The 10,446-nt window shown below is 37.4% G+C and overlaps 1 protein-coding gene across 9 annotated transcripts in view; it reads right to left on the bottom strand.

The window, feature by feature from the left end:
- MTMR3 (myotubularin related protein 3) overlaps nt 1-10,446 on the bottom strand; it is a 139,130-nt gene that overhangs the window by 68,188 nt on the left and 60,496 nt on the right. The gene's annotated exons all lie outside the window — the stretch shown is intronic.

Below are 10,446 nucleotides of genomic sequence, written 5' to 3' on the forward strand. Positions count from 1 at the left end.
CTCTATATTCTAGTTCTTATCATAAATGCAACTGTTCTACATGTCTTCATATAGCATAAGCCCTTATAACTGATTTATAAGTCTCCAATATGCATTCTAAACCTTCGAAGTCCACAATTAAAAAGCAGTATGTGATTTTGCTGAAGCAAAAATTCTAGTAGCCATTTGAGACTTATGAATGAGCCAAGCAACATTAACCACTATTCTCCACACATTATCAATGAACTCTCAGGACACTATCATTCTGTTTGTCAACCCAAAATGAGGCCCTTCCCTCTCAAACAACCAGGTCTGCCTCAAATGAGGATCTTACTCTTCCCCTCTAGGACATTCTATGTTCATTCCAAATTCCTTGCCATTGCTTATGTTGTTTCCTATATACAGACTGGTCTTTTTTCTACCAACCAGATCAACAGAGCTCTTCTAGTATTTTAGGCCACTAAACTTTTACTGCATTTTTGCAGGTACACATGATTTAGCATTTATTCTCTTTTATCAAATTCCACTTCCCCCCCCTCCAAATCTCTCCCTCCCTCTCTCCTTCTCTCTCTCTCTCAAGACACATAGTCTGCAAGTTCCCTCAAGAGCTACTCAAAATGTTTTGATTAGTCAATGAAATAAATTTCTATCTCTTTAGGGTTTTGGGATAGATCATAAAAACTTTTCTCATAAGCAATTAAAAATAGCTATAGGTGATAATTCTCATTATCAATTATGGGAAAATAAAGTGCTTCCTACTTTCATGTTCCAAAACTAAGCTAAAAATAGGTGATACGTGATCATAATTAATGGTATAATGTCGTTCAACTAACACATAAAGACTTCTTGAACTGACTAGGAACTTGGTAACTGCTGCAATATCAGTCCTGAACTAGTATTAATAAAAATGCCACTTTTGGGGGAAAAAAATGCTGCTTTTGTATAAAGTGACGGTGGTTTTTGTAAAGATAAAAAACACTGCTTCAAGGCAATGATATGGAATATAAAAGTGACAGCAAGAGGGATTTGGTTTTAATCCTCTTTGACTTCTCTGAGGCAATCATATAAAAGCAGGAGTTCTTAAGATCAAGCCATTCCTAGAAAATCCTTTTTACATTCCATTTTTTGTGTAGTAATTTTGCTTCTCCCCTGAAATCTGAATTCCTTCTCTGTCCTTTTCTCAACTTTTCCTGAAATAACAAAGGAAGAGCAGACAGGTTCACAAACTGGTGAGACTACATAGTTTCTTCCAACTTGAAACCAAGATAATTTTTCAGTTGTATATATTTAACAATTTCTGATAACTGGCAAAGAACGTGAATGTACTGCATCCACATGAATAGCTAACTCTACAGTACCAAAAAGCAATGAAAATAACATTGGGCATGCACTCTGGAAAACAGCATGGAGGTCCCTTATAAAGTTAAAAATTGAACTACCCTATGACCCAGCCATTGCACTACTGGGTATTTACCCCAAAGATACAGACGTAGTTAAGAGAAGGGCCATATGCACCCCAAATGTTCATAGCAGCGCTGTCCACAATAGCTAAATCGTGGAAGGAGCCGAGATGCCCTTCAACAGATGACTGGATTAAGAAGCTGTGGTCCATATATACAATGGAATATTACTCAGCTATCAGAAAGAACGAATTCTCAACATTTGCTGCAACATGGACGGCACTGGAGGAGATAATGCTAAGTGAAATAAGTCAAGCAGAGAAAGACAATTATCATATGATTTCTCTCATCTATGGAACATAAGAACTAGGAAGATCGGTAGGGAAAGAAAGGGATAAAGAAGGGAGGGTAAAACAGAAGGGGGAATGAAGCATGAGAGACTATGGACTCTGAGAAACAAACTGAGGACTTCAGAGGGGAGGGGGGTGGGGGAATGGGATAGGCTGGTGATGGGTAGTAAGGAGGGCACGTATTGCATGGTGCACTGGGTGTTATACAACTAATGAATCATCAAACTTTACATCAAAAACCAGGGATGTACTGTATGGTGACTAACATAATATAATAAAAAAATTTAAAAAATAATAATATTGGGCATGGTACTTAGAAAAAACAAGGCCAATTTTTTTTTTTTTAAATAATGTTGGTTTTCATTTTTGTTTTTACAGTGACAGCAAGAACAGGGAGAGAAAACATTATCAATACAAGTATAACCTCATATTAATGGGCCAACTGAGACCAACTGTTAAAGTTTTTAAGCAGGGGTGCCTGGGTGGCTCAGTCGGTTAAGCATCTGCCTTCAGATCAGGCTATGATCTTTGGGTTCTGGAATCGAGCCCCGCAGCAGGCTTCCTGCTCAGCAGGGAGTCTGTCTGTCTGTCTCTCTCTCAAATAAGTAAATAAATAAATAAAATCTTTTAAAAAGGGGGGGGTTTCAAGCAGCTAATTTTATTGAGCATGCCTCTATATGCCCAGCACGGTTTTAAAAGTATTGTATGTATTAACTCAATTAACCCCACAACAATTCAGTAAGGTAGTGACCCTTATAGTTCGAAAAACAGTTGAGAGGCGCCTAGGTAGCTAAGTCGGTTAAGCATCTGACTCTTGATTTTGGCTCAAGTCATGATCTCAGGGTCATGAGATCGAGTGCCAATTGGGGCTCATGGTAGGCATGGAGCCTGCTTAAGGTTCTCTCTCTCCCTGTCCCTCTGCCCCTCCCTCCCTTATACACACACACACACACACACACACACACACACACACACAAAGACATACAGAAAAGTAATTTTCCCAAGATCATACCAGTTAGAAGCCAGAATTCAAACCCAAGCATTCTGGCTCCACAGTTTACATTATAAACATTGATGCCATACTGCCTTCTCCATTCATTAAATAAGTTTGTTAATATAGTAAAATTTGATGCTAACTATATTCCTCATAAAGTGAACCCAAGTAAGTAGCCCTTATATATTGAGAATATGTTTCTTTTATTCTACATGTGCTATAAAATTTTTCAAAGAAAAGCACTGGCTTTATTAAGTTTCATTTTCCCACAAAACTAAAGATTTTCATCAAAGTTTTATGACCCACCATCTTGAGAATACTACACTTGTTCCTAAGTATCTTTATTCTTTACAACCTCTTCTCCCTTGTCAAGATAGTTCTGAACTCTAATTCCATCCTCCAAGTGGCTGACAAGTCATCTGTGAAGTTAATGAGGATACTCCCCATTTCTTCATCTTTATCACTCTTAAGAACATTATATAGTAGAGAACACAATCCTAACCTCTTTATAAAACCATCTGTTGTCTCCTGATAGCAACCCACCAGTAACAATGAATATAAACCTCCAATCCACTTTGCACCATTTAGCAATAAGACATTTTCAGTCCCTATAGATAAAGATGCCACCAAAGATAATTAGAAGCTTTTGTAAAGTTAAAATATATCCACTGCTTGTGTCTGTTCCACAGGCCTGACCCTATCATAAGATATAACTTTGTAGGACTGACTTTCAAAGCTATGCAGTTTGTTATTTCATCATCTTTAAATAAAATCATCACAGATTATTTTTTGGGTCAAACACCCCAAGATTTTTTTTAACTTTATTAAAGTATAACTGAAGTAAAACAAACTGCACATTTAAAGTTTTTGTTTTTCTTTTTTCTGTGGTAAAATATACATTTCTATAATTTTAGCCATTTTAAGTGTACAACTGAATAACCTTAAGTACATTCACACTGTTGTGCAATCACCACCATTATCCATTTCTAGAACTTTTTCACCATCCCAAACTTCCTAATTTTTAATGCTGAGTAATACTCCATTGTCGGTATATACCACATTTTGTTTATATATTCATCCACTGATGGACATTTAAATTGTTTCTACCTTCTGGCTACTATGAATAGTGCTGCTATAAACACTGGTGTATAAATATCTGTTAGTCCCTGATTTCACTTCTTTTGGGTAGATATCTAAAAGCATAATTGCTGGATCATATGGTAATTCCATGTTTAATTTTCTGAGAAACTACCACACTGCTTTCCCTCAGCAGCTGCACCATTTTACATTCCCACCAGCAATGCACGAGGATTCTAATTTCTCCATATCCTTGTTAACCCATTTCCACTTTTTTGATAATAGCCATCCTAATGGGTGCGAGGTAACATCTCATGGTTTTGATTTGCATTTCTCCAATGACTAGTGATGTTGAACATCTTTCCATGTGCTCACTAGCTATTTCTATAATCTATGTGAAGAAATATCTATTAAAGTCTTTGCCCACTTTTTAGTTGGGTTGTTTTTTGGTGTTGAGCTGTGTTTCTTTATGTATTATGTATGTGTTTATGTATTCTGTAGTAATCCTTTACCAGATATATGGTTTGTAAACATTTTCTCCCATTCTCTAGGTTCCTTTCCACTCTTGATAGTATACTCTGATGCACATTAAGTTTTTATATAGTTTAATTTATCTTTTTTTTGCTACCTGTGCTTTTGATGTTAGATCCAAGAAATCATTGCCAAATGCAATACCATGAAACTTTTCCCCATGTCTTCTTCCAAGAGTTTTACAGTTTTAACTCTTAAGTTTAGGTCTTTGATTCTGAATTACCCAGATAATTATGAAATCACAAAGATCATGCTTTCAAATCCAAAAAAATTTTTGTAGTTTAAGTGTTAGGTGAGACTGAACAGAATCTGTGCTATGGAAATAGTCAGAGATACACAAAATGTTAATTTATGCCCTGTATGTAATTTTTGAACAATTGTAAATATGTAATTGATACAGCCATACAATGGAATACTATGCCCTTGTAAGCACAGAAATGGGTGAATATCCCAGGTTGACCAAATCATAGCCTATTCCCTCAACTACATGATCCAAGGAGAAAAACAAACAGAATCTTCATCTTGCGCTTGGCTGGCACAGTTGGTAGACATGCTACTCTTGATCTTGGGGTCCTGAATCTAATCCCCACACTGGGCACAGAGATTACTTAAAAAAAAAAAAAAATCCCTCCCTTCTTCTAGAATCATGGTTTCCAAGCTGTGTGCTGAGGTACCTTGGGGGGTACCACAGTAAATTCACAGGGGCACTACAGGGACTCTTTAGTTTTTGAGAGAAACAGCAATAATTGACATATGTGGACCAAACAAACAACTGAGATGGTTCATAATTTCAAAACTAGCTCAAAAAACATTCCTTTCAATATTTAAGAAACAGGGGTTTTAGGCAAGTTACTATTATAAAAAACCAAGTATCATAAAAATCAGTGCCGAACAGGAAAAAAAGTTGGAATATCTGATACGAAAGTTTGAGAATTTGTACAGTACCCAACAGGCATGCATATTGAAATTAAAATGTTTTCTTTGAAATTACATATATCAATTTTCCAAATAGCTAAACTCTTAGGAAATAAACACTTAAGCTGTTTGGCCCTAACTACTTAATAAATGGAAATACTACTATTTCTTTTGGTGAAGGGGCACAGTGGAAAATATTACTGAGACACCAAGAATAAGAAGAGACTCTGGACTGTACAGCCATGAGCCAGGAGAAGCTTGAGAGAAATCACACCGAAGACCAGAGAGATGCAAAACTAGAATAATTAAGACACTGTACCCCCAATTCCAAGTCCTCTCTCTGGCTGTCACAGTTTTTCAGTTATAATGAACTGCTCCAGTATCTTGCCAATAAAGACACACCTTCTTTTATTTAAGCTCTTAATTCAGTTTGTCAGCAGCAACCAAGAGTCCTGAATAACAAAATCAGATGATTCACATATTCAGCCTGATTTCCTTAATAAAATCATAATTAAATAATGTACACAAGGGTTTTTTTTTTTAAACAACCAAAGAGGCAGAATTCAGGCATCACTGTAACTCAAATACAAATCATCCCATTTACTATGTCCTATATTAACTGAATACAAGATAACTATTAGATATTGCATACTTAGACAAAACTTAGTTTTTAAAGTATTACAGATTTATTTTATTTGAGAGAGAGAGAACACGCGCATGACAGAGAGCACGCGCGGAGGGGAGGGGGGAGGGAGAGGGAGAAACAGACACCCCACTGAGCAGGGAGCCCAAGTGGGGCTCAATCAGCCCCAGGATCCTGGGATCATGACCTGAGCCGGAGGCAGCAGCTTAACTGTCTGAAACACCCAGGCACCCCTACAGATTTCTTCTTGACAAAAAACACTCATTAAACTTTCCTAGATGGTAATACAAACTATACCATATTTTTTCTTTCACACTAAGACTACAAATTAGATAATTTCTCAGTAATCTAAAACTCTAATATACTTAAAAATTACAGCTTCAAAGGAGGAAAGTAAAATATTCTATTTTATGATTACAAGAAATCATCAAATATTTTCTTAAATAATAACTCCTTTCCAGAAATTAACATGGATCTTATATTAAATTTGATTTCTGGAGAAATTTGCTTTTATTATAAATCAAAGGCAGTAGCGATTTTAGCAATGAGCACAATTAATAGTTCATTCACTGTAACTGTTAAACAGATATTTCAGAGATAAAAGTAAACATTTCCAAAAATGAGAAAACCAGAAATATACCAATAGAAAATGGCAACTACAGCTAATTTCTGTGTTCTGTGATAAAGCATTTATATAGATCTACTGCAAATAAAATTTTACAAGAAAAGTAACCAATCAGCTGGCTAGCACTCAACAGTTTTATCTGCTCACAAAGTATTCTGCCTTGCTCACATTAGCTAAAATTCCTAACAAAGAACTTGCTCCTCAATGAATGTCACTTTACCACCATCTTGCTTCCCCAGAGTATCCATATGCATATTCATCCTGTTTGTGTTGTGTCCATATAAGTTGTACTTGGGGGTGCCTGGCTGGCTCAGTCGGTAGAGCATGCTACTCTTGATCTCAGGGTCAAGAGTTCAAAGCCCACAGGGTATAGAAATCACTTTTTTTTTTTTTAAGTTGGATTTTTAAGATTTTATTTATTTGCCAGAGAGAGAGAGCACATGTGAGTGCACAAGCAGGGCAAACGGCAGGCAGAGGGAGAAGCAGGCTCCCTGCAGGACTCAATCCCAGGACCCTGGGATCATGACCTGAGCCAAAGGCAGTGGCTTAACCAACTGAGCCACCCAGGTGTCCCTGGATTTTTTTTTTTTTAATATTTATGTAATCTCTACACCCAAAGTGGGGCCCAAACTCACGACCCCAAGATCAAGAGTCACATGCCCCACCGAATGCGCCAGCCAGGTGCCCCTGGATTTATTAATCTTATAAATAATATATATGTATGTGCATACACCCATATTTAGCCCCAGTCTGTAAAAGAAAATGCAAATTTTTCCCAGACTACTTTCCTTTTGACAAATGTCTATTTTCATGTAGCACTATTTATTAATAATTATCTATTCAGTATTATTTAAATATGTTTCATATTTAAAGTGCCTCTTACCACAACGCAACTCCGATCTGATGAGACGGCCTAAAATGTCTAGGGTAAAGCATAAGAATCTAACATTTTTAAAAGCTTAAATGTAAATCTGTAAAGACTGTCATTCACATGTTCAACTGAACCTCCCCAAAAGAGAATCTGGACTATGCAGTCTACTAAATTGTATAAATTCCTGGAGGCCTAAAGATGAAGAGGAAAGATATATACAAATTAAATGTTTACTTAAAAAAAAAAAAAAAAAAAAAAGAGGAGCACCTGGCTGGCTCAGTCAGAAGAGCATGCGACTCTTGATCTCAGGGTTGAGAATTCAAGCCCCACAGTGGGTGTAGAGATTACGGGAAAAAAAAAAAAAAGTAAAAAAACAAAAATAGAAAGGTAGAGATAGAACTCAATACTCTGGATATATATTAATGGAAAGCAACTAAGGTTTGCAACAGTTCATTGGTCTATCAGTCAAATAAGAAAAGAGAGGAATGAAGAAGGAGATGAAGAGGAGAAAACAGGGCTCCCAGGGGTAATGTGTATCAAATGAAGAATCAAGTGATCTTCATACCATGGTGCATACACACAAATTTAGGTTAATCATGTCTCCCTCCCAATGCAAAATATGTTAGCTACTAGCTGATACATCTCTGGTTTTAATCTTTCCCATGCATTCAAATCAGTTACTACTGAACTACTTTCTAAATTTTTTAACCCTAATGTTCTGACAATAATTTTTCAAATTATTCCTTTCACTACCCGATGGGCAGATCCAAGAGCCACTCCAGGTTTCTTTAGAATTTTAATTCCATCTTGCACTTACATCCAACTATGAAAAGAGCTAAGATTTTTAAAATATATTAGACAATATTTCAGATTATCACTGGGGTGAAATGGCAGTTTCAAGTGGTCTCGAAGTTTGTCCAGGATTCTTCATTCCCTGTTTCCATTCCAGCACTGCTGCATGTTTCTCCTCCTTCTTTACCCAATGCTTCTCAACCTAGCAACAGAACAAGCAAGCCTTCCTGTCAGTCCACTACAAAACTAATGGGGGTAAATATTAGATAAGTTAAAGCAACTTTCATCCCAGGATGAAGTCAAGTCACAAAAAAGAATTAACAAATTTCACAGTGTATCTTAAGGTCATACCTTAACCTTTAACACGTCAATTCACACTACAACCCTGACCCCAGTCTACTGTATAACCCAAGGTAACTCCCTCCAAGTCTATTTATGTAATCAAAGTTCAAATTTTAAGCAGAAGGAATCCAAACACAAACTCTTAGTACAGAATCCTCAACAGAAACCCCAAGTAAAGATTAAAACACTTCTAGCAACAATGAGTAATTCAAATCACCAATCAGGCTAAAGATAACTCAAAAAGCTGGATAAAATATTTAAAATTATCTTAAAAGTGGTTCGTTCCTGGGTTTGGCACACAAACTAATAAAATAAATTTTAAAAATAAAATAAAGGGGCACCAAAAATAAAGCTCCGCATCAGGGTCCCTGCTTGGCAGGAAGCCTGCTTCCCCATCTCCCTCTCCCTGCTGCTCCCCCCTGCTTGTGCTTGCTCTGTGTTAAATAAATCAATTTTTAAAAAATAAAATAAAATTCTCTTAAAAGCAAAGACATAGGGGCACCTGGGTGGCTCAGTCGGTTAAGCGTCTGCCTTCCACTCAGGTCGTGATACCAGGGTCCTGGGATCGAGACCCACATCGGGCTCCCTGCTCCATGGGAAGCCTGCTTCTCCCTCCTCCTGTTCTCTCTCGCTCTCTCTCTCTCTCCCTCAAATAAATAAATCTTAAAAAAAAATAAAAGACATAAAAACACAGTGAGCTATTTTCAAAATTAAATTCCCTGAGATACGAAAGACGACTGAAATTCAGAGAGATGAGTCCAATACTTGGGTCGGCTTCTGCCCTTGGGTTATTTGCTAAAATTCTGAAGAGAGCTGTACATCCCATCAGCCTCCAAATCTGGGAAGTGGGGGGCAGAGAGAGCAGGAGAGAAACTCTTAAGCAGGCTCGACATCTAGCATGAAGCCCGACATGGGGCTCCATCTCACAACCCTGAGATCATGACCTGAGCCAAAATCAAGAGTAGGATGCTTAACTGACTGAGCCACCCAGATGCCCAGCCTCCAAATTTTTAAACAGACCAACCACACACTGTTAGAAACACAGAACTGAAATTTAAGGAAACAAAAAAATCTGAAAAACAGACAATGAAGAAATATCATGCAAATAACAAACAGAAAAATGGTTTGGGTATACTAACACAAGATAAAGTAGACTTTAAAGCATTATTAGAAATAAAGAGAGATGCACCTGGCTCAGTCAGTAGAGCACGTGACTCTTGATCTGTGGGTCATGAATCTGAGCCCCACGGTGGGAAAAGACATTAAAAAAAAAAAAAAAACTGAAAAGCAATACAATCCAAATCAAAATATCAGCACGGTGTGTTTTGTTTTGGAGGATATAATGAAAGGATTCTAAAAACGCAAAACGTCCAAGAACAGCCAAAATGCTCTTGAAAAGGGGGGAGGAACCAAGGTGGGAAGATTTAGTGAAACAGGTATCAAAATTAAACCACATTAGCTAAAGATGGTGTGATACTGGCAAAGGGAAAGACCAGTGGAACAGAACAGGGAGCCAAGAAACATATCCACACATAAACACCTGATTTATGAAAAAAGAGGTAATATACAACAGTAGGGAAAGGACTGGCCTTTCAATAAAGTGTGGTGGGTCAACTGATATTCACATGGGGAAAACAATGAAATTGGCCCCTATTTCATACATTAGAAGCAAATCAAGTGGGCTACTGACATAACCATGAAAGGCAAAAAATATAAATCTTTTTTTTAAAAGATTTTTTAAAATAATCCCTACACCCAATGTGGGGCTCAAACCCACAAACCCAAGATCAAGAGTCACAATGTTGGGGTGCCTGGGTGGCACAGCGGTTAAGCGTCTGCCTTCGGCTCAGGGCGTGATCCCGGCATTCTGGGATTGAGCCCCACATCAGGCTCTTCCGCTATGAGCCTGCTTCTTCCTCTCCCACTT

Source organism: Ailuropoda melanoleuca, chromosome 12 (assembly GCF_002007445.2).
Source record: "Ailuropoda melanoleuca isolate Jingjing chromosome 12, ASM200744v2, whole genome shotgun sequence".
Lineage (NCBI taxonomy): Eukaryota > Metazoa > Chordata > Mammalia > Carnivora > Ursidae > Ailuropoda > Ailuropoda melanoleuca.